The sequence below is a fragment of the Stegodyphus dumicola genome, chromosome 9 (assembly GCF_044657685.1).
Source record: "Stegodyphus dumicola isolate Sdum_Otavi_A_Nest chromosome 9, ASM4465768v1".
NCBI lineage: Eukaryota > Metazoa > Arthropoda > Arachnida > Araneae > Eresidae > Stegodyphus > Stegodyphus dumicola.
The window spans coordinates 139,478,840-139,504,877 of NC_140776.1; the positions used below are offsets into that span (position 1 = coordinate 139,478,840).

Here is a 26,038-nt window from a genome sequence, read left to right on the forward strand (position 1 = left end):
GTCTAGATCTTTCTCTTGGTCTTGTATTACTTGGTCTAGTCGAAAAGAATTCTTTCAGTATGTCACTGTCGTTCATATGGATAAAATGTTCAGTCCAACTGAGGCGGCATATTTTAATGTAATGAACAACATCTGGCTCTTTGAACATTACGTATAATTCGGCGTTGCGTGTTCTATGGCAGATAACCATTTCCCTGAATTCCTCCGAAAACGCTCTTCAAGACCTTGCGTTCAAAAGTACCCAAGATCTCTTTCTCTTTCGCGGTCATAGTCGAGGCCTCCGAGGCTTAAGTCAGGACTGGACGGATTAGGTCTTGTAGAATAATAGCTTTGTCCTTCCAGATAAAAAGCAAGATTTAAGTAAATACTTTAAAAATTCTCTAACTTTTGTAAAAAATATCACATATCTTTCAAATGACCTAAAAAAATCCAAAACCTTCATTGTGAGAACGGAACTAGGATAGATTTTATATTCCCTCCCCCCCAAAAAAAACCCATAAGAATTAAAAAAATTCATCCTGTAAAAGAATTACCAAGTGTATAACCCAAGCGTGTGATTCACTACTTCCACTTCCCTGTAAGTTAAAAATTTCCATCATAGTAGTCTGAAAAAGAGACAACTCAGTCAAAGAATTTGAATGGAATCTAAGAAACTAGTTACGTTCTTGGTGTAATGGTAACGTGCACCATATACAAAGAACGCCATATGATATCCGAAGATTTGCTTATTGTGTCCTCGTTCTTCTGGACTGGTGCACATTAGTTTCTCATAGTTTCAGAACACAGAGAAAGATTTGGTTGAATATTAAAGAAAAAACAATGTAAAGGTAATCTTTACGGATAGAATTTGGATCCTAAACGGGGAATCCCTTATTTTAAGGGTTAATAATTTTTTGGTTAAAAGTTGCAGAAATTGTGGAATGAATATTAAAAAAAATTATGCAGGTATCCATATAGTTCTTTATATGCGATTTTTCTACATTTTGAAGTTCGCTACAACAGTGTAAAATAGCTTTAATTGTACAGAAAATTGGAACGTCGTTATATCCGAGAGTTCATTATAGTGGGGTTTGATTGCATTTGTATTGTTGTGCTGTAGACGACTTTTGTGTTGCCAAAAATTTTTCAGCTAATGTAGCAGGAGAGGAACTGAAATGTCGCATAATGAGCTCATGACGTTAGAGTTCACGAGATTTGACGAGATTTTGGGTGACGTCACAATTACGTATGTTGACATGACCTCTGACATCATCACAAATTCAATCTCTTTGGTTCCGTAAGTTACGCACTGTAATTCAGTTCTTAGTCGTTTTAATTAGTATTTTAGTTTTGACGAAAATTTTAAAAACACATTGCTAACTATCCATTGTTTAAACATATTTTTCTTTTAATTAATTCTCAGTTTTAATTCAGATTTTTATTTTTGAAGTAATTTATTTATGCCCATTGTTAAGTGCTCCCTCACGTTTGGACTGTTCGCGTCTTTGCACTAATATTTTTGAGTTGGCAGTTGATTTTTGTTTTGAAATTTTGGAAGTTTATTTTTAGCTTTTTTAATTATCAATGCTTTTTATTGAGTTTTCCGTTCTGCTTAATTGACTTATTTAATTTGATCAGATTCTGATTGCTAATAAAATACCCATTCTTTCATTGTTGAATTTCTGTTGTTATTTAGAAAATGATTTTATTTGAGTCATATCAACTCAGTTCGTAGCAATATAATAATGAGAAGAATGAATTCAATTCTTTTCTCTCTTTCAGTACCTGATATATAGCTTTGTTATCACTGTAGAATTAGGGACGAAACTGATTTAAAAAAGCAATAAAATCATAAATATTAGTAAGGTGCATAGCTCTGTTTTACACTCTTTTGCAATATTCTTTTTATTGCTATTGTTTTCACGGAATTCGACTGTCTATCAATAATACAGTATCATCTTTGATCCATGAGCCCAATGTTTTAAATTGCACTTAATTGGAAAATCCATTACCCAACAAAATTTTTTAATTAATCGTTAATCAGTAGGCAAACAACTTGAGAACACTTTGTTTTTTACAATATTTTTATTGGTTTGGCATGTTGGCAAAAGGTAATTTTCTTTTATTTGAAATAAAAGATTCTTTCTATAAAAAAATGAAATTTAATCAATCAAATTTTAAGATTATGCCAAATTAAAGTTACTTTGTTGACTAGATCTTTACTTGAATTCTGAAGCGACTATTCGCTAGTTCAAAACTGTATCAATGACAACACGTGAAAAGACCCTTTTATTCAAGAAAAGTATTTACAGTCGGCACTCCTTTTGCGTATAGTCTGAGGCAATAATTTTGGCTAAAACCTAAAACAGAAATATAAAGTGAAAACTGAAGTCTAAGTTAAATAATCAGCCGAAGCTACACAGAGATAATTAACGCGAGTTGGCTGTTAGTTCTACTACTGACATAGACAAACCAGCAATTAAAATGGCCGTAAAATAGCAATGTCTGAAGTAACTCAGACACCCAGTTTAAATATTATCTTCCTACCCTTCTTCGCATAAAGCCCGAAATTGCATAAAGCCCGAAATCATTCTGTCAAGAAAGTGTGAGCAAGAGCAATAGATAAGTTTGCTTCAAAATAAAAGTAACTATTAAATAAATCCCCACAAAATATCTTCCATTCTGTTCGATGATCCAGCTAAATGAAATTTGAAGTCATCGTAGTTATTGAAATTTTTACCATTTAAGAAGTTTTGTAAACTTCGAAATATATGATAATCCGATGGTGCAAAGTCAGGGCTATATGAGGGATACGACATCATTTCTCAATTAAGCTCTAATAATTTTCCTTTGAAATTTCCAAGTTCTGGACTTTATCTTTTATTGCTTCCTCTAATTTCAGAAGTTGTTGCTGTAAACATCTGCGACGGTCATTTGGTTGCTTGGAAGCAGCTCAAAATACACAATAGCACAAACACCTTTGTAATCTCACATTGACAGCATGATCGTTTTCTGATGCCGTTTAGCTTTCGATATGATTTGTGTTGTTTAACAACCATGCTTCTCGATTAATGTTATTGTAGACGATCCCTTTTTCATCACCAGTCACAGTTCGTTTCGAAAAACGGTCGATTACGCTGCGTATGAAATGCGTGTCGCAAATATTGATTTGTTAAGTGAATTTCTTTTCAATTTACGAGGAACCCAAATATTGATCTTTTTAACCAGTCGACGACATCTTACGTGATTTTCAATTGTAAGTGACACATTTAATTTTTTTTTTTTTTTGCAGTCTGTCGAACCGTTATATGACGTTTCGCTTCAATGATGGCTTTAATTTTGTCATCATCGACTTCAGAAGGTCGTCTAGAACGTTTGTTATATTCAGGTGAAAAATCTCCAGAAAACTAAATTTTTTTAAACCAATTCTGATACATGCGGTCTGTTAAGCAATCAACTCTTTTTGACCCTCAACCGCTTTCTTGCCTTTAGGAAAATAAAAAAGTAAAATTTGGTCGAATTTTGTTTTACACACTTTATATTAAAATTGACCATAAAGTAACAGTTATATAAAAAAATTCACGGAATTTGTTTCTATAGCAACCTAAAAGTTTCAGCTGCCAGATCACAAAAGAAAAAAAATATAATATTGACAGAAGAATAACAAAATTAACATAACGTTATGCAAACCGATATTTACTTCCTTACCAATCCAATAATATTAAATTCTGAAACAACTACATATGTCATTACATATATATATATATAAATCTCCTATACCTAACAGAACGTTTTAGCATGGAAAAGAGAAAAACTGCTGACGTACCTGCTGAAAAAATTAATAATTTTTTTTTCTTTGCAATCAATATTGTTTTTTTACATAATTCTAATAAAGGAAAAGCGTAAAAAATGATGGCTTGGAATTTTATAGATAAAATGAGATTAGTTATTCCTTTTATGACAGACATTCATGTCTTAACTTCTAAAGTTTTAATTCTGTTTTGCTCAGCCAGAATATACTAGTTCCAGAAGTATTTCATTTTAAAATTAATCTAAAATTTGAAGTAAAATATATTACAGAACAAATAAAGTGAATACTCTAAGTGTATGCTTATGATTCTAGATAATTTTTATTTTCTGTGGAGATAACCATTTTATAGGGCTAATATAAATTTACGTTCTTATGAATACAGACGATTTCTGAAGTGGTTGCCTCGAAAGAATCTACTGTAAAACCATATTACATTCTATTGTGGAGATATAATATCTAGGGTCATTGAAAAATTATTCCATTTTCGTTTGATCCATTTAACTATTTCTGATAAAATGTTTTTCATTATAAAATAATACATTGACTAATATCTGAATTAAAATAAAATGCATTACAGAGGGTATTATCATAACATTTTAAATTCATTTACTATTGCTTAGAAGGAAAAAAAATCATACAAGAATGCGCATTTCTTATTTTATAGTTATTTAAAAGAAAATTCAATTCAATAGCTTTTTTCATCATTCTGTTCATTTTCTTATTTTGTTATTCTCATTTTTTCTTTTTATAAATATCTGAGTTATGCATATGTGGTGAAGATACAAAGTAAATCATTAAGTTGCTATAGAAGTTAAGACATGAAGAAATGTGAATTCTTCTCTGAAATTCGCATCAAAAAAGAAGATAAAATGCTCTTAAGCAGATCGAAGAATCCTGTTGACGATAATATTTAGAATCGTAACATCCCAGCACTTGAAGAAAATATCGCAACACACGCGCAGTGTTCTCTCCAAATGAACAAACTAAAATTCCTAAAAACCTGTAGATCAACTTAAATGTGGATGAAAGAATAAACTCTTTCTTCAACAAACTCATTCAGATTGCCGAAAAATGTAAGAAGATTAAAACCACTGAGGAAAAGCTGTTGCTTGCACAGTATCATGGACATAATTGTTGGAGCAGAATTTTTAATTGTACTTTTTTGTGAGATGTTCGAACGTTCCTTGGACTTTCTTTTCCACCATCTCAGGTCCCCCAATGGGAAATTACTTGAAGAACGTTTTACGTGATGTACTAAAATAGCATTACTTTAAAGAGTCAGACATGTCGCCATTTCGCGCGCTATTCGAATAGGTATATATCTATCTACACTAATCATCAAAATTAAAGGATAATGAGAAAAAATATGCTAAGTTAATATTGTAATCAATGCTGTTGTAATTATTTATGTTAATTAAATAAATACAAATGAACACAAAAGTGCACTTTAGCGCCGGAAATATGCAAATTTGGTGATTAACAATGTGGTGAGTAATGGACGCATGTTGGAATTCCGGTCTGTATGTTGTTTAAAGTGTATGTGATTTTAAAGAATGATCAGTATTCATTAGTTATGGATCAAAGGCGTCATTTAAGTGAAGGTCAAAAGCGGCGAATAATTGGTAGAATCGAGGGACGTGAAGCACATATGGAGGCCGCCCAAAATTTAAATATCTCTCAAAGTGTCATATCAAGCGTTTAGAGCCTCCTTTCAAGCACTGAATGTTCGTAGACTGCCTGGTCAAGAACGACAAAGAGCAACAACTTTTCTAGAAGACCGTTTTCTATCGTTGTGGGCTCGAAGAAACCGCGAAGCGACTACGAGAGATTTGATTTTAGACCTTCAGGCTGCTACCGGAACTCGAATTAGCCCTTCTCCTGCTGCACGAAGGCTCAATAAGATTGGACTGTATGCGAGAAAAATAGTGATTTGTGTCCTACTCACACCAAGTTCCAGAGGATTCCGTCTAAACTAGTACTGTCGTCATATTCAGTGGAGCGAAGACGACTGGTCTCGAGTATTGTTTACTGACAAGTCCAGATATAATCTGAACAGTAATTCCAAACGTGTTTCTATCTGAAGTGAGGAAGGAACATATAATTTTCCTTTCCTTGACCGTGAAATATCCCGTTTCCGCCACCGCGGTTTAATGGTTTCGGGAGAAATCATGACAAATGGCCTCACAGAGCTGCATATCTTTCAAGGAGATAACCGCTTGGAGATATGTGGACGAGGTATTGGAACTCCAATCTAGACTGCTTAAGGTTAGCTGCATATCTTTCAAGGAGATAACCGCTTGGAGATATGTGGACGAGGTATTGGAACTCCAATCTAGACTGCTTAAGGTTGGCCCAGTTTTGCCCAATGGATGACAATGCTCGGCCTCATCGAGCATATGTGGTGTCAAAATGCTTGAAAGCAGAAGATATCACTGGAATGGATTGGCCACCTTACTCACCCGACATGCACCCGATTGAGCATGTGCGGGATGCTTTAGGGCGACGAATTTCAGTGCGTAAAATTCCTCCCCGGACCCTCTAGGAGCTGAAAAGTGCACGTTTAGAAGAGTGACGTGCGATTCCACAAGACTTGATCAACACATAGGTAATGTCAATAAAATCAAGATATGAGGTATGCATATTTGTCCGAAGTGACCATACACCATATTAAGAAAAACTTTTTCCCACAAGAGGTGACTTAATTTTTACATCATTTTTCAATTTCCATAAATTTGGTTTTAATTTCAATATTTTGCAAATAATCAACTACCGAACATTGCAATTTATGTTAACAAATTTATATTAATAATTTTTCCTTAAGTGTCAGTTACTTTTTTATTTTCTATCATTAACCTTTAATTTTAATGGCCAGTGTATAATTGGTATTGTGCCTTCGAGTAATTTCTAGAAATGGATGGTACTAGAGATTTCTTAGTGGTCGGGGTAAAACTATATAAACCTGGAGAAAGTATCAGTTCTCAGTTTTTGCCCGTTCAGAATTGACTTCGGAGTATTGTGATAATCTTCGGGTGAGCTTCGCTCTTTAGACGCGTATTGCACTGCGTTGTGTTTAACGTTTGTAGTATTTGAGTGTAAGTACTAATTGTGCTCTGTGATATTGAGAAAAGTTGTACGAGTATTTTCGTGGAAAGTTCCAGAAACGTAAAGTGTTTCTGTTGGTAAAGTAATTTTATCAAGCTATCATCGTTACTGTGTACATTCAATCCATTACGAATCTGTACGCACGTAACTGTATACAATTATTTTAATGAACCGAACTAATAATCTTACATTAGAAAAGGCTAATATGTGTGTCGTAGACGCAATGTTTAAGTGTTAATATTCGCTTACTTTTTAGATTTGGAATGTAAATTGATGAAAGTATCTGAATGATTTGCCCCGGATATCCTCGCCTATAAAAATTGTTACTACTTGGAGTTGAAAACAGATTCCAAATTTTTTCAAGCGTTCGCGCAAGCCTTTTACGGTGTATTAAACATTTTTAAAGTCGTAAAAGATATAAAATGATGGAGTAGCAACATTTCGCAAAATCGCACACACATAAATTTTACTCACACAGGTTTGTCAAAAGTTGGAAACTGGCAAAAAATCGTACGGTCTGGCAATACTGAACGACAAGTTTAAAGCTGTAATTTTATTTTTTCAGTAATTGTGAATGTCCCTCTCCCAGATGCTATGTACTGTGTAAAATTTATTTTTAGCTAACGTATAATTTTTATTCTTTCCTGAACTTTTTTTTTCTTACTTCACCTATCATTACAATGTAAATTAGATTGACTTTAAATAGCCAGCGAATCCGCAGTTTAAAGAAAGAGAGAGCAAGGGAGCTGTGGTACAGTACACTATTTATTCTTGAGATGCCCATCTGTAGCCGATCTGCATTTTGGTGAGTGTTTTGTAGCACGTAAGGCTAGAAGCCACAGTAGCTGAAGCCAAGTTAATTAATCACTGGAAATTGGGTATAAAATTGGACAGCCGGGAGTGGTAATTTACTTACAAGCCGAAATGCAGCTTTACTTAAAGCCCATAGCAGTTTTTTAATGAAAAACTATATAAAAATATAATCCAAAACTTTTGAAGCACTGAAAAACGTCTCGTGAAAATGTGTATTATTATATAACATACAACTTCTTAAATTTAGTATTTAAAATTCAAATATGCATATACGATTATTAAGAACAATATATTAGATTTTGACTTATATATGATAAACCTAAATTGTACTCTACTTGGACCTTTTAATAGATTTTCATGGGAAAATATAGAATTACTAAGTATAGAGTTTAATTTAAAATATTGCAGCACATATTAAGGATATATCTCTTATATTTAGACATAATATGTATGCATTTTAAGCTGTAGAAGAGAAAGATTTTTTATACCAATGTTTCATTTTCAGAACTTCAGAATGCTTGTACATGCAGGCATGTTACTAAAAAATACACTTGTTATTCTTTTGCACCGTTGCTAATGACGAAGCACTGGAGCAAACAGCAAATCCAAAAGCAACCCATTGCTTTATTTCTTACAGATCCCGGAGCGTACAGTAGTCATTATTTAGCAGAAATTTCAAAACTAACGATCATTGTTTACTGATATCTAAAATATCGCTAGGATACACATACAAATCGAAAGGAATTTAGAATTGTTGATACAATAGAAATAATATAGAAGAAAATTAAACTATGGTATTAGTTTCAAAGTATTTATTTTAAATATATTATACACCTGCATTTAAACCAGTTAAATTATATGTTATTTAACTGCGCAATAAAATAAAAAAAATTAATGAATATAAATGAAAGGGAAACATTTGATTTTCTTGATATCGATTTTTAAAAATCAGTTTTTTACGCATGGCCACTTGTAGCTAATAAAATGGAATCCAAAATTTCGCATTACAGAACCTTCCTGTTTATCCGAAAAAGCATTTAGATTTTGTTTCCAAACGATTAAACTGAAATGGTACTTAAAGCTGATTGCTATTTGAAGCATTGAAATCGTGGGAGTTCGTGTGCTGGCCACATCAGACTTTTTAATCGTTTATTTTGGATCATGACGTAATTTCCGTTCTTACGCAACTTCCTGAATTCCAAATTAAGTCTTAGTTCCAAGAAAGAGATACGGCTTTGTGTTATCATATACCGTTGATAAGTGTTTATCGTTAGGTATCCACTTTAAATGACTGCGCCCACTGTTTTTGACATTGGAAACTTTTTAATCTTTTCAATCTCCGCCATTTTGCTATCATTGTCACGTTACTTATCATCGTTACGTATATATATTTGTCTATGCATGTATGAATGTAATTAGACACTCTATACTATGAAAGCCTTTAATTCTAACTTACCAAATTATCAGTGTTGATATTTGGTTTTTCATAAAATCTTTTAACTTATCTTTAAGATTAAGCAATAATAACCTTATTCTGTTAATATCTTTATTTTTCTTTTTAATAAATCTCATTCATATGTTTTTTTGTATCCAAATGTTCACATCCATGTATATTCATATTTTATATCCAAATTCATATGTTTTTATAAATATTCGCAGCATTATTTTAATTAACCAGTTATCTGTGAGGACAGCCGCTTAAACTAGTAATTTAAAAAAAGAAAAAAATATGTAAGGATTTTAATGAATGCGGTTACTGTAAATTCAAGTGTTTGCTAGTGATGATAATTATAAAGAACTGCGTTTATTGCTTTTAAATCGCTAAGTTTGTTAATCCTATTGGAAATTCTATTGGAAAATAAATACAAATAAATATAATTTGCCGAAGGGCAACATACTGGCGTGTGGAAAATAAAAATATTTTATATCGGGCAGTGACAAAACATTTCTTTTAAATAACTTGTGTGTGTTAAATATGAAAGAGAAAATTCTTCCGTTTTTGTTTTGGGTGAGGAGTCGCTGATATTTCTGATTTGATTTAAAATATGAATATACTCTTATGCTTTTCCGAGTGGCAACACATAACTTTTAAATAGATGAGTTTTTCAATCAAAATTTCACTAATGTCTCGCAAAGCATAAAATAAGTAAATAAACAACAACAAAAATAAAATAAAATAAAATAAAATAAAAAAATAACTGAAAGGTTTTAGATTTTTAATTACTTCCAAACGGGGGGTGCTTTTTTAATGTTTTGCGTATTACCTTTATTTATTGAATATCATGTTCTTTGCACTTCAACCATAAAATTCAGTTCAATAGCAATGTAGCAAAATAATTTTAAAATGAGCCTATCTTTAGAATTTCCGATACACAATTCCGCGCCCTGGAGATAAAAAAGTTCCCCCCCCCCCGTAGAGAGTTGCCATTGCTCGCTTTGAAATCCTTGAGTTTATTAATCAAAAATTCGTCAAAATTTTACAAAACATGAAATAGATAATAAAACAAACTCCAAATCTTAAATTTGGTCTTCCACATGCCCATATTCGTAGGAGGATAACGTCATTCAAAATTCGATGGCTCTATGTACCGTTGTTTTATCAGAATGCGAGAAATAGACATACATTTATGCAGATTTTTCATTATTTAATTTCTTCAAATATAATGCAGGACTCTAACATTTGGTGGCAACAATTTGAAAAGTGAAACGGACATTTATAGTGATTCAACGCAAAGTTGCAAAACGAAATCAATAGTCCTTCAGGAACAAAGCCCTTTTGGACTAAAAATAAGAAATTCAAAATTCGGGCTTCGAGATGCACCGAGTGGAGGACTTCATTTGTTGAAAATTCGGTGGTCGTTTTTTCACAATGCATAACAGACTCTTCATTATTTAATAATAAAGAGTAAACACCTTCAAGGCCAAAAAAAAAAAAAAATCATTAATTTTGTCCATTTTGCGATAAAAACCTTATAAAGTTTAACTTCTTTTACTATTGTAAAATGTAACCTAACTTTCTTAATTGACTTTAAGCGACTTATCGCTTAGTCTAAGAGTGTAAATACAGAGTCTTTCGAGGGTGTAATAGTTTCATTTATTTTAAATTTAATAAGATGAACAGAAGGCACTCCTGGTGCTTACAAAGTTCGCGAGCACTTATGGCGAGAAAACCCTAGGTAGAAATTCAGAAGTAAATCTAATTTAAATATCAATAGCCAAGGCTATGCAGAATAATTTAATCTCGAGTTTGGTTCTGAATTCACCGGCGTGAACTTAATTATCGGTAAGTAGCAACGCTGAAGATAGAAACTCTTATCTAGAATAGCAAACTCTAGTAATGTACCCTTCAATGGAAGAATAGGTTCTGAGTTCAATGGAAGAATAGGTTCTGAGTTATTAATCTCAAACCCTCATTTAAATACACGCGAGCTAATTTGCATTTTAGCGGATAAACGGAAATAGAGAAATGACAGTAAAGATTCAAACATAAAATAACTGGTTAAGTAAATTAAAGTAAACCTCACAGCCTTGTCAGTGATAAAAGAAAGCTGTTTCCAGTCGAAGATGCATAAGATTTCTTGTGATTCTTCATTTATCCTCAATATTATAAAAGTGCGTTGCCCAGTGCAGCATCAGTTAATCAATTAGCAAGCTAAAATCATGGAACGTTTTACCAGTATTTTGCTATGAGTGTCAATGTGTTCCATGAGTATCATGAATAAAATAAGTATCTATAAAAATCATTAATCGATCCGTCGCAGAATTTTGAAACTCTGCTTTTTATTACTGTGTCGTCTGCATGGAGAATAAAGTCTAACGTATCTCATGCAATTTTGGAATAATTCAAGCATCTGTATTTACGTTTCAAGCATCTGTATTTACGTTTTCGATTTTGTTCAAACGGAGGATACTTTTTAAATATATTTCTACTTATAACATTTTGTATACAAAAAAAGGTAATGCCAAGAAAAAAGACGAAACTTTTAAAATGGAAATTCTTCTTGAATTTTTAATTTTATTCAACAACAAATTTTTAATTTAAAATTTTAAAACAACATTATTTTAAATTTTATTCAACAATTAATTTTTCACGAGTTGCTAGCGAAAGATATTATTTTCATTTAAGAACAAAAACCAAATAGTTGTCCTACATTTTTTATTATTTTTTCATATTTAAAAAAATTTTAAAACATTTTCTACGAGGTGTTAGACTATAATCTGTTCAGATGGGATTTTTTCATTCATTTTATTTGTTATGTAATAAACCGAGTTTACATGCCTGCATACCCGCATAATTTTCGAGCTCATTCGTTTTCCGCAGTTGCTATTACGAGATCTCCTGGTTATTTTTATATTTATTTTGTCTAGCTTTTTCAGTTTTAAACATAGAAATGGAGAATATGCGATTCATTTTGTCGGATATAAGACCCCACTTGATATTTTTATGTAAGATGTGCGAATGGGAAACAAATACACATATATTTACACAAGCAAAAGTAAATGGATGTAATTTTATAAAACAATGAAACAAAATTTAATGTTTAACAGTACACAGGTGTTACGCTTTTTAATAAGCAAAACATTTTTAAGGAATCATTGACTGCGATTCTCAGTTTCCAAAATAACTACACCTAACTTTAGGCAAAGACAAAATTTGTTACTTAAGACAGGGTTTATTGAACATTGAGCTTATATCTCTTTAATGTAGAAATGGTTCTGTGATTCTGTGGTCAACTTTGCATAGTAAACACAAGGATAAAACAGCGTGTCGGTGCCATAAAGCGAAAACCGCAAATCTGTAAACCTAACATAATAAAAAAAAAAGAAAAGAAAAGAAAAGGGGGAATAGTTCAACTCAAAAAGTAGTTCGATAAATAAACGGAAATTACTCACCTTGAGCTTTCAGTTTTGTTGAGTCTTACTTCCGTTTTCGATGTCCGGATTCTTTGATGGTGAATATTATCTTGAAAATGAGTAAAATCCAGGGTTCATCTAGATTTTTCACAGGAGAGACTTAATATTTTGAAAACATTTAATAAAACAATTAAAGTTTCAAACACATTTTCCATTTTTACACAATACAGTATGTACAGCGAAAATTCTACGCGCTACGTTCAAATCAAAACTTAAAAGTTCTCTACCAGGTTACAGTTACAGTTTTAGAGGTGGGATAACATTCGCGATAGTATTAAAATATTTATCACATACTTGGTTTTGATAAAAATCGAGAGAGTACTTTTTCACAAAAATCATATTTATTCGTCTCATAGATTGTAATTTTTTTTCGCGTGATATAAAACTTAAAGCACCAACAAATAAAAGCACAGAAAATATATATACAATGAAAAACAGGGAAAAACTGTAATGGCTTGGTTTTTGTCATATACGATTTGACACGACGATAAAGTAAAGCATGTTATGCTAAATTCCCGCTTAACGAAACTTCACTTATCTAAAATCTGGTGAAACTGAAATGGTCGAATAAAAAACTGTTTAGATCATGGAAATGGATATCCATTAATTTCCAATTCTTTTAAAATAATTTTCCCCGTTGTTTTGAATAAAATGCATATTTAATAATAAAAACGTAAGTGATCTCACAGGTCGTGACATACTGCAGCAACTGACTGTTCATTGACATATTACATTAATTGAAACTAAGCTTGTGCTGAAATATTCAGGTCAGAATTTCTAAGCTACTGAAAATGAAAGACAGCGATGAGTCTAATAAACGGTAAAAATATTTTGCAAGTGAGTTTTTGCCATTCCTTCAGAAAATCCATTAGTCGCAGCTGCTGATGTTGGCAGTATTCCAAAAGAGGATATCTGAAATTTTAAACTATGAGCTACTACGCCATTTTGAAATTTGTTGCACTTTTTCCCTTTTGCAATGACGAGGGTGAGTCTGCAAAAAAGGTTATAAAAATTATTTATTAGCAATAGACAGAAAATATAAAAGAGGCATACTTGTCTGTCATTTTACCACATGATAACCAAATCTATTTAAGCATTTATCTGAACTCAGAACCAACTTGTTTAACCTGGCTTTGTAAAAACTACGTTCCTGGCCATTGAGCCATTTCTCAGTGGCCTGTTTTCACATCACTGTGTGATTGGTTTATGTGATTATGGCAAAGCCTCGAGGGTCAAGAGGAGGGATGCCTTCGTACAGGACTTACTAAGGAAAACTGAATGGTATACATGTATCACTGTGTGAAGAGAAACTCATTCTAGATCAGAGTTGTAGCTAGAGTGTTCAGCGCCCGGGAACAACTGAGGACCTCGAGCCCCTCTTTTATTTGCAAAGAATGGAAATAATTTCATTCTAAAAACTCGTAAAATCAGTTCGGCCCTCGCCCTGGATGCTGCGCCCGACGGCACATGACGCTAGACTTCCCACTTAACTACTGCAGCAATTCTTGAGTCTGCGAGCCGTATAGCACGGGGCATTGCGATGCAGGAGGATTACACCATCATTCAACGTGCCAGGCCGCTTGCGTCAGATGGCTTCATCTAACGTTGTCTAAGTGGCACAATAACGATCGGCAGTAACAGTATGGCCACGCTTCAGGTACTCAATGAGGACAACGAATCACGGCTCGCACCTCCAAGCAAGACCACTTTTCTAAACGTCTTGCTATTTCAATCGCTCAGATGCGTCTGCGAACTTACTGTACAATCGCTGCTAGAGAGGTAGTGCCATCGCTTACACTCTGGGGATAAAGTATTCTTTCCACAATAATTACTTTTAAAATGCCGATACTTGTAACCTTTTTGGTGAATCCACCTACATACTGTGATATTTAAACTGCAACACTGTTAATTTTTACCAAACGATTTCTCAGTTTCTTTCATGAGGCATTGTTTAAGTACCTTAAAAATGATAATTGCTATAGAAATAAAATTTTAGCACATTTTTGAATATTTTTCATTATGTTATTGCTTAAATACAGATATGTCAAATACGACCGGAACAAACTGTATTATTGAAAAAGTGGAATGATCGCACATTTACAAACCATTTTGTCATTCTAAGCTTAGCGACGCAGTGTTCTGGAAACTGTTCCCTTTTGCTGAAAGAACTCCTTGGTATATCATGTAAATGTTCCTCATTGGATCCCCTCACATCACCAGAATATCCGGGAATAACCACCTAAGTGCTTAGTATCATCTCCAGGACATCCTCACTAGGTCTTATCGACAATACACGGGATTTGGTGAGAATTTAAGTTGAAAGTCCTATGTTCGGCATCCTGAAAGCATCCAATACAGGTTTGCTAGTGCTTACTGTCACATTTCAATATATCCACTGATCATCCCAGCTAGATCCTATCGACAACTTAACGGGGTGTTGTAAGGCCATAAAGTCCCATTGCATCCCAAGTACATTCTCACTAGATTTTCATCAGTAATGAATGGGATGTTTTGTGGATTTAAAGCCCTACATACCACATCCTCAGGGTATAGTGGAATATCCGTCTAACACACCTCACCGAGTGTTTAATGTCGCGCCTCAGTATCTACCCAACATATCCTTGCTAGATCCCATCGACAATGTGTGGGATATTGTGAGGATTTAAAGTCATACTTGCTACGTTCTCAAGACGTCTCACCTAAAATATCCTCCCGATTTCTTAATATCACCTCCCAGTATATCCCAAGGATGCTCTCAATAGATCACAGGCATAATACACAGGATGTTTTGAGGATCTGAAGTCATATTTTCTATATCCTCAGTATATTTTGGAATAATTGACGTTTTAAGGATTTGAAGTTATATTTTCTATATCCTCAGTATATTACGGAATAATTATCTAATGCATCATACCGAGTGTTTAATGTCACATCCATGTGTACCCCAAGGATATCTTTTAGCAAACTGAAATTACTAAAAAAAAAAAAAAAAACTAGAATGGACATCTTCAAAGTATTTGACGACAGTGTAAAATGCAGTACAGATATTTTCTAGGCATTTTTCTCATGGTAACGAAGTCTCAAGACATATGAGAATTAACAGTATGAGGACATCTTCGCATATCCCGCGACAGAGATACTTAAACAAGACTGTTTCGAGGTTTTAAATTAGGAAGTCTTCAGGATATACGAGACCCAAAGTCCTCAAGATACCCTCAGCATGTCATAGAACCCTGCCACTTAAACAGGACATCTTAGGAGCATTTTGTATTATGGGGATTTTTCACTCCTTTGCAAAGACGGTGTTAGATTTAACACCTCTTCATTTGTACGGTTGTGTTATTTAAATTAACTAGGGTTTTGTGATTTAGACCTTTATAGTAAAGGTGCTTTTTGTTTGGTTCTGTTTTCCTATTTCTTCACCAGAATATGAATGAGTTAAGTAGTATTTAAATTAAGGTTTTTGGAAGAGAGAGCGTATTTCTGGCTGCGCGTGCATACTGCATTTAGTTCTTACCAACTTTGATAGTCGTAAGTATTCGGTTTTGCGTTATGTCGCTGCTGACATGTTCATTTTAACGCTTGCGTAAAATTATTCAGCCAGCTTTGAGTAAGACGTTTGTGTGGTCTTTGACTACTGTAACAAGTTTAACTTAAATTTGACTGTTTCTAGTTTGTTGCCACGAGCTGTGGATGATATTATTAGCTTAGGAAAGTGAGTTATGTTCTAATTTCTGTTTAATAAACAAGGTTATTGAAACCTTATGACTTGTAGTTGGTGTTATTAGTTCCATAAAGTAAAACCCCATACATTCTCAAACAGAATTGATGACGGAACCTTTTATTCGTGTTTTCAGTTTTGCTCAAGGCTGTTTTCATTGCTATTCGTCTAAATTTGGACTACAACGTGGATGTAGCAGCATGTCGCACCTGCCTTAAATGCGTTAGACATTCTGTCATGTTTTCCGCGAAGTGTGGCAAATATTTGGGAGCATCAGTTCCTTTCCGTTATCTTTTGTTCCATGAAACGAAGCATTTCCTGCCTTAGTAATATATTTCCTACTTAATCTACTTGATGCACACAAGTATGACTCCCGAATGACAGGATCGAGCTCCTACACCGCTGTAGGTAACTTGTGACGATAGTAATATCCTTAATGATCGTAATATCCTTGTGACGATCATAATATAAGTCTTTTATTGTGCCACAGAAAACACAGCGTGAAAGATCCAACAATCTTGGCCATATATGGCCATACAATGGCCCTATATACTGCTGCTTTATTTGCATCTTTAATTGTCGAAAATACGTATCGTGGCGTATTGGAAGAAGTGTTATCCGAAATGTCTCTGCTCTGTTTAGTTCGGATAAATGAGTAGTTTTGTACTTCTAAGTAATATTTTGCAAGGTGTCCACGGAAGTCCTTACAGGGCTTTCGTTTTTGCAACCGTTGATCATAAACATATATGCTTCAAATTACAAAAATGTTTCAAATGGCGCAGCTATTAAATTTTTAATTTTCCTTTTAGTTCTGCTTTTCGTTTTCCTCACCAGAATATGAATGAGTTAGGTAGTATTTAAAATGGGGTTTTTGGAAGAGGGAGCGTGTTTCTGGCTGCGCGTGCACGCTGCGTTTAGTTCCTGCCAGCTTTGATGTGGTCTTTAACTACTGTTACAAGTTTAACTTAAATTTGACTGTTTCTGTTTAGTTACCAGGAGCTGTGGCTGATGTGTTGTCCGAAATGTCTCTGCATTATTTAGTTCGGATAAATAAGTAGTATTTTGCAAGATGTCCACGGAAGTCCTTAACGGACCTTTGTGTTTGCAACCGTTGATCATAAAGATATATGCTTCAGATTACAAAAATGATTCAAATGTCACAAATATTAATTTTTTGACTAAAATGTCAAAACTAAAAAGGAGTTGTAAAAATTATAAAATCCAACTCTTTTTGCGTCACTCCCTCTAGTCCTTGTGCTTATATTTAGGAAAATTTTATACTTATTTAAAATAACTAAAACACTAAAAGTTTCATTCTCGTACGACAAAAAATGATCGAGGTATTTGATTTCAAAATTTGCGCTTTTTGAGATCATTTTTCACTTTTCTTGAGGGGTCAGTTAATAAATAATTTATAATAATTCGATGTTGACTTTTTACCCCTTATATGATATTCAGTTATATGCAGTTTAGTTCTTATGTGATTTATTAGTCTTTTATTTAAAATTTTGTTGCACTTGATAAGTCGAAAGAATTTTCACAAAATTAATTTATATGTTTCCAAACACTATAAATGCGTTAGTAATATTCTCATGCGGTTTTATTATTTTGATGACCAAAAAAAATCTAGCAAATCAGAAATATTTTAAATTTTGAATATATGCAAATAATGCTACAAGTTGGCTGTGTGCCAATACTGAAGCCTGCTGGCGTCTTCTAGACCACGAGTTTAAGACTCTGTGAATTCTGCCGGAGAGGGTAGAATTTTTCAATACTGTTCATGATAATCTGCATAGAAATGCCTGCCACTTAATCTATTAATATAAAAAAAACCTACTTCTAGACTGATATTTTCTGTATGTACAAATGCAAATCAGGTATAAATGCAAATCTCTTCAGTTCAGGTGCGACCCCTGAATTGCCCTCTAAATTTAAAATTCAATATCCCAGTCAATTTTTCTCGTGATTCACAGTTTTATATTTTATCTGTTAAAATGAGTATAAAATGTTCTTAAATACAAATATAGAGACCGGGGAAACGTACAGAAAATTAGACTTAGTATTAATTACAAAATTGATCTTTTAAGTTTGAAAACAAAGTTTTAAGTTTCAAATCACGCAAAACTTTTTAAGTTTCAAGAATATGCCTACGACAAAAAGATGCAAGCCAGATAAAGAGTTTAGGGGAAACGGTGTATATTACTATTTTCTAATAAAATCAGCAAACCCCAATTCCCTAACGAATCGAATAATGCTGTAAAGTAAAATGAGTAACGAAATACGTGTGTCCTTTTCTAACGCTGAACCCTTGTTTTTAATCCCAGCGCTGTCTCGAATAGTGTGTTTGACATGTTAATACTGACGTTAACTCGTCGAGCGCTCGGTGAGAACTAAACTTTTTTAATTCCTCAATAATCTCCTTCAATTTGTTTTCGAGTTACCCTCATTTTCGAAAATATTATTTATAAACTTGGTCAATTGAGTGCGTCTGTAGTGGTTTATAATCGAAATGTCAACTTAATTTCATTTTTTACGTATATATGCATATTTTTAAACTGTATCTTTTTTTAAAGTTTGATACATTTTTGTTTTGTCTCAACTGCCGTCTAAGTTGCAATCATTTTTTTAGTAACTCAGAATGACAAGAACAACAACAACAAAAAACATTTAAAATAAAATGTATTGTTGCAGTTCTTTTTTTCGAGTTTTTCTTTAACCAAATAAAAATGCGAGTTTCCAAACTGAAACTAAGAATTCAATTTTAAATTGCTTTAAAAATTGTTGCCACCCACTGCTTCAAAACAAAGATTAATTAAAATAAACATTTTGATATTTTCTACTGATTTCAGATATTGAATTAGAAATTTTTTTGTGTTAACAGTTCGTATAAACATTGTTAAAAACACGCCAGAAAGGCAAAAAATTAAACAAAAATATGGAATTTTTTTTTTTTTTTTTTAAAAAAAAAAACAGTTCCATACAGCTTTTACAGGTGAATATATCCAGAGCAAATCATTCGGATACTTTTATAATTTTACATCCCAAGTAAAAAAATATAGCAGATATTAGAAACAAAGTATGGCAACATTTCAGCGCTGCATCTACGACACACACACTCGACTTTTCTAATATAAGATAAAAAGGGACATTATAATAATACATAATAAGTACTACCTTTAAAAGCATATAAATACTGTAATAAAAAACTATAATAATAAGCATAGACAATTTAAAATTTAAAAATCACAAGGTAACACCGACGCAAAGTAACCCGCTACTGTCAAGGTGTATTTTAATTATGGCAAAGCACATTAGGGCTATCTGCCTAAGGGGAGGGATGCCTTCGTGGAGGACTTTCTAAGGGAAACTGGCTCGTATACACGTTACACATGGGGAAAACCACAAAAACGCCCATGCAGCCAGCCCGTTCGCGGGATTCGAACCTCGGACCGAACTACCAGTGTTCAGCGACTTTACCGCTCGGCCGCTGCTGGGCTCTACTGTAAAGGAACAATTAACAAAACAAGCTTTCGGAATAAAAATCTGTTTAAAAATATTTATTAATTGTGTGCTGTTTAGTAATTAATAATGTGCTGTATTTTTAAAGAAAATAATATACATGCAATCTGCTGTGCACACAAAGTACATGTTTTGAGACAAGTGCATAAATTAAGTGAAAAAAATTCGTGTATGTTAGAGAGGATATATGATAAATAAAATACAAACTTAACTTTTAGAAAGCGAAATGAAGTAATTATAACTTTACGTCAGTTCACGTCTTTTTTAAAGCGAAATTTGCATTTTTCCCCTCACATTTCTTTTTTTGATTTCTCTCTCGTTAAATGCAGATTTAATTTTTTTCTTAGCCTTGAATGTTAGTTTTAAAAAAGTATAAAATGTTTCTTTTCCACAGAACTAGTTAGAACATTTTTTATTTTCAAAAAACATAACCAAAAGAAATAGATGGGAAAGAAGCATTTTTATACAAAGATGAGTAGTATAGAATTTATATTTTAGAACACTGTGATTTAGTTTGCTTTTCTTTATGTCTTCAACAAAAAGCATCATCATTCTTCCATTTGCTGTGTAGTGCACTTTTTTGCTTTCTTCTTTTATTACTTCGATCGATGGTAGCGTAATATTCCGTGTTAGTTCAAATTTCTCTTCGCAGCTGATAATAATCATAAAAGTAAAAAAGAGTTTAAAATTGTGAAGATGAGAGAAAATCCCTGCAGAATTCTAGTTTTATGTAAAGCACGAGCGGAAAAGTACATGTGATAATGTAGGTTTTTGTCTTGGTTTGCTTGCTTTCTCCGTCTGTGTCTTTTCTTTTTTTTTTTTTTTATAATGCTGATTTAGCATATAATTATGCAAATTATTTCCGCTGTGTAAAATCTTTTTATCCGCTAGATGGCGCTTCTTTCCTCACTCGGAGCAAATCGGAGTTGTAAGAAAGGTTTTAATAATGGTTGTTCGTTTCTGGTTTCTTGAATTCTTATTTCAAATTTATTCTTTTCGACTGCAAATTATTTGATTGAATGTCTGCTTCAAAATGATTAGAATGTAAAATGAAATCACTGAAATGCTACACAGTTCCGAATTTTGCTTTGTTAGGTAATAAGGAACAGATTTTTTATTAATTTTTTTGTTACCGACTTACTAACATTGGGCGTATTTTTTTGGATGAAAGCCTAAAACGGTGTTATGATTAATGGAACAATTACGGAAGTACTTAAGAGCTTTTAGAGTTTCTACCAAATGCTCATTCTTTAGCATTTACGCTTAGAATGCAAAAATTCGGCTGTAGTTAGAATTTTACTTATTTTTTTGGCACTTTTATATTTCGTTGCCAGCTGCTTAGAGATGAATGAAATGCTTTTTCTTTTTCTTATTTTTATTTTAGATCTTCTGCATCTAACTTCTACATATTTTTCGCTTTATGAATTTCTTTGAATTAAACATTCCTAAATCTAATATCTAGAATACAAATTAATTTATTACAAATAATTGTTCTTAAATTTTAAATGATTATTTAAAGGGGCTTTGTCCCTGAAGAACTATTGTTTTCGTTTTGCGATTTTGCGTTGAATCGCTATCAACGGCGTATCACTTTTCAAATCGTTGCCACCAAATACTATAGCCCTCTATTATATTTGAAGAAATTAAATAATAAAGAATCTGCATAAATGTATGTATATTTCTCGCATTGTGATAAAACAACGGTACCTAGAGCCATCCAAGTTTGCATGACGTAATCCTGCTGCAAATATGGGCATATGAAAATCCAAATTTGAAATATGAAATTTGTTTTATTATAAATTTCATATTTTTTAAACCTTTAACGAATTTTTGATTAACAAACTCAGCGATTTAAAAGCGAGCAATGGCAACTCTTTACGGGGGGGGGACCTTTTTATCTCCAGCGCTCGGAACTGTGTATCGGAAATTCTAAAAATATGATCATTTTAAAATTATTTTGCCATATTGCTGTTGAACTGAATTTTATGGTTTAAGTGAAAAGAACATGATATTTAATAAATAAAAGTAACACCCAAAAATAAAAAAATGCCCCTTTTGTTTACTATAAAGGATTAAAAACAATTTACTTTTTTCTGATGCCCCACCAATAGCCGAGCGGTTGAAATTGCTGAATACTGATACTTCGAACAGAGGGGGAACGAGCCAGTTGCATGATTGGTTTACTATAAAGGATTAAAAACAATTTACTTTTTTCTGATGCCCCACCAATAGCCGAGCGGTTGAAATTGCTGAATACTGATACTTCGAACAGAGGGGGAACGAGCCAGTTGCATGATTGGTTTACTATAAAGGATTAAAAACAATTTACTTTTTTCTGATGCCCCACCAATAGCCGAGCGGTTGAAATTGCTGAATACTGATACTTCGAACAGAGGGGGAACGAGCCAGTTGCATGATTGGTTTACTATAAAGGATTAAAAACAATTTACTTTTTTCTGATGCCCCACCAATAGCCGAGCGGTTGAAATTGCTGAATACTGATACTTCGAACAGAGGGGGAACGAGCCAGTTGCATGATTGGTTTTTCTGCTTTTTCCGCACGTAACATTAATACGAGCCAGTTTTTACTGTCGAACGTTTTCCACGAAGTTACCCTTTCCTTAGGCAGACAGACGTCGGGTTCTTTGCTACAATATGCCGGTCCTTGCTTCTAATTTTCGGTTTCTTTAGCATTTATTAGTTTTTTTTAAGCATAAAAAATATTGAAAAGGAATTTTTTTTTCATTTTGACTGCCAGCCGAATAAAATAGCTGCTATAAAAAAGAAAAGAAAATATGCAATGCTTTTAATTGGTCCTGTTAGTAATATCATGTGATGAGCCCGGCTATTAATTAATAATAATAGAGAGAAAAAACCGTTTTCATTACTTTTAAACTGCTTTATTTGTTAATTAATAACAAATAGATTAAATCTGAGAGAAAAATTAAATACCTTAGTTTTACCGAATGGCAACAAACTAGCGCATAGAAGATAAAAATATTTTACATCGGGCAGTGGCATCACATTTCTTTAAATTATTTTGTTTGTTTATCAGTAACTGATAGATTAAATTTGAATGAAAAATTAAATATCTTAATTTTGCCGAATGGCAACAAACTGGCGCTTGGAAGGAAAAAAATATTTTACATCGGACAGTGATAGCTTAGTTTCGCCAAGTGGTAATAAAGTGGCGCATAGAACATAAAATACTAACACATTTCTTTTAAATTGCTTTTTTGGATCAAATTTGAAAGACAAGTATCTTATCCTTTGCAGAATGACAATTATATTGTTTTTGTATCGTTGAGTTTGTTAATCAAAATTTCATCAAATACGCGCAAAAATACGAAATAAAAAAAAAAAAAAAAAAAAAAAAAAAATTCAAAATTCGGGCGGATTATGCAAATTTAAAATTGACGGCTGTAGCTGTCGCCGTTTCTACATAGTGCGAAGAACGTAAATACATACAGATTCTTCAGTATTTAATAGTAGAGATAAATAATAAACATAATAGCATACGTAATATGGGACTATTAAAATAAATAATAAACGAAATGAAGATACATCTAAAACAAAAAGTAAAATTGAAACTCTTTCTTAGTATAATATATTGTACAATATTCTTCATTTCCTTTCGATGCCATCTGTGCTTTAATTAATAACAGTTTAATAAATAATATTCTGCTTTGTAAGCTCGAACTACTTTCAGGAATAAGCGGCGTTAATGGTATTTAGCGTCAGTTATTTATGCTAGACAGCTGTGACATTCCATGCTATTACACATTGTCTTAAAAATTTATGATTAGATTCGGTATTTCGAAACGTTGTTTCAAGGGTACCGGAAATGGTAGCTATGGCTAAATGAAAGAATACCAAGGAATTCTCAGTAGTTTTAAGAATTCCATCGTTCAAAGTTTTAATGCCCACTGCTTAACTTTTTAAGTGGATGTTTAGTGAGAGGAATTAAGATTAAATTGCAGTATTTAGCTTTCTTCTCACGTGTCGGTCTCTGTGTTCGTTTAATTACTTGCGTTAAGGCCGAGTTACTTGGAATGCAGACATTTAATTACTTGAGTATTGATTATTGATTTAATGTTAGAATTCACAGAAACGGAAGCAGCTGTTCTACCGCTTATTTTAATTGTTTCGAAACACGTGAATCATTTTAATTTCACGATTGATGGAACATCATTGGGGGGAGTGAAAAGATTTTTAACGCTTATAAGAATTATCCGTAATGACTGCTTTCAATTTCAATAAAATTGCGTCTGCTGTAAATAAAGGTTGTTGCCAATCGAAGAGTGAAAAGATACTTCTTTTCCCATTATTACAGATTTGCATTGCGGAAAGCAGTGATGAATTTAATTATTTAAAAAGCCGTTTATCTGAAATTCTTTTGCATTTATGTTATTTTATATGACATTAAATAAGTTTTTTTTACAGGTATAAAATATCGTTTGCAAAATTTTTGTTTCCAGTTTCTTATTCATCCAAAACATAATAGAATACTTGTCACAAAATCGAAGTACTGAAATAAATACCGTTATGTTTAAAACTGAAATTCTTTTTCTGATAAGTTTTAATCCCATTTAGCGGTGAATATTTATTTTTATTAGTTAGTAGACGTAGATATTGTATTCACAAAGGAAAAAAAAAACCCTTTTATTTATGTTACATTTCTTAATTTTTAACATACGTATTTTTCAATTTTTCAAAATTTTTAATGACTAGTCTTTTGCATGGCAAGCCGCCCAAAATAGTTATGAAAATGAAAAAAATACATAATAGTTTTAATGAATCCAGTTAATGTAATTTTTATGGTCCAGCTAGTAATTAATAATAATAGAAATGAAGATCTGCTTTAATTGCTTTTAAATCGCTTAGTTTGTTAATTAATAACAGAATAAATTTAAAAGAAAAATTAAATAACTTGTTCTGTTCAGAATGGCAGCAGACGAGCTTCCTGGAAGATAAAAATTGTATTTTTATTTCGCGCAGTTACAGTACATTTCTTTTTAATCACTGAGTTCATTGACTAAATTCGAAAGACCAATATATTCCGTTTTACCGAATCGCAATACATCGCTTTGAAATCGCAGTGTTTTTTAACAAAACGTTATTACTTTCGCACAAAATATGATGTAAATTAAAAAAAAAATTGAAATTCAAAATTTTTGCTTCGAGATGCTCATGTTCGAATGGAGACTGTTTTCGGACACTTGTATTTTTGAAATGTATTTTCACAGATCTGGTTACTAAGTATTAAAAGATAGACTTCAATTTTTTATGTATTATATTTCTCTACTTTAAGCATTGCTTGTTGCAAAATAAATATCATCAAAATATTCTTTATAATAAAAATAATTTATCGAAAAAGTGCCGACAAGTAACTCACATAATAATTCGGGCTCTCGAACGTTTTGTTGAAAGTTTCGATAGACGATGTTTCTTGTGAATTTTTTGTCTTAAATGAAAATACATCACAAGGACTGTCGTCTGCCTGTGAAAATTATCACTTATTTAGCAAAATATAGTAACAGTTCCATACCAGAGAAAAAGGCATGGCAAGACGCTATAAACTGTCTTCTGCATGTGGAAATTATTACTTATTTAGTAAAATATAGTAATAGTTCCATACCTGAAGTAAGCATGGCAAGACTCTATAAACTAAACGGTAAGTTCTATAAGAAATTAAAATATTCCTTATTTTAATTACAGCAGAATTAGTCGAAATATTAAAAACATCCTAGATGTAAAGCGTTCAACTATTTTGGATGTACTAAAATGATAGAAATTGCGTGGAAATGTAAATGCATTGAAGTCTAGACAACATTCCAGACATACACCAAGAAATCAGAGATTTGTCCCATGAAAAATCAAACAAGACCTAAAACTTAGAACTTGCAGCGGATTTAGAAGAACGGTGGGCAATAAAATTAAACCCAAGAAATTGCTAGAAAAGTTATTAGAGCATATGGATACAATGGGCGATCAGGAAGAAAACAAAGAAAATATGCCTGTATTCCGGAAAATCTATGATAAGCAAAGATTTATTATATAAAACAATATTATATTTGCAAGCGAGTGAAAATTTAATATATTTGGATCCGATGCACGAGTTACTGTGTGGCGAAAGCCGAATGAAGAATGCGAAAAATATGTTGCCAAATATATGTTTT

General features: G+C 32.6%; 1 protein-coding gene and 1 long non-coding RNA gene across 2 annotated transcripts in view; one reads left to right on the top strand and one right to left on the bottom strand.

Annotated features, from left to right (window-relative positions):
* The window catches only part of MCU (mitochondrial calcium uniporter), a 757,559-nt gene that overhangs the window by 114,274 nt on the left and 617,247 nt on the right, over window positions 1-26,038 (top strand). The gene's annotated exons all lie outside the window — the stretch shown is intronic.
* Window positions 1-26,038, bottom strand: part of LOC118198850 (uncharacterized) — a 368,065-nt gene that overhangs the window by 60,626 nt on the left and 281,401 nt on the right. Inside the window, exon 3 of the long non-coding RNA XR_015043102.1 lies at window positions 12,599-12,697. This is a non-coding gene — a long non-coding RNA (uncharacterized LOC118198850). The remainder of the gene's footprint in view (window positions 1-12,598; window positions 12,698-26,038) is intronic.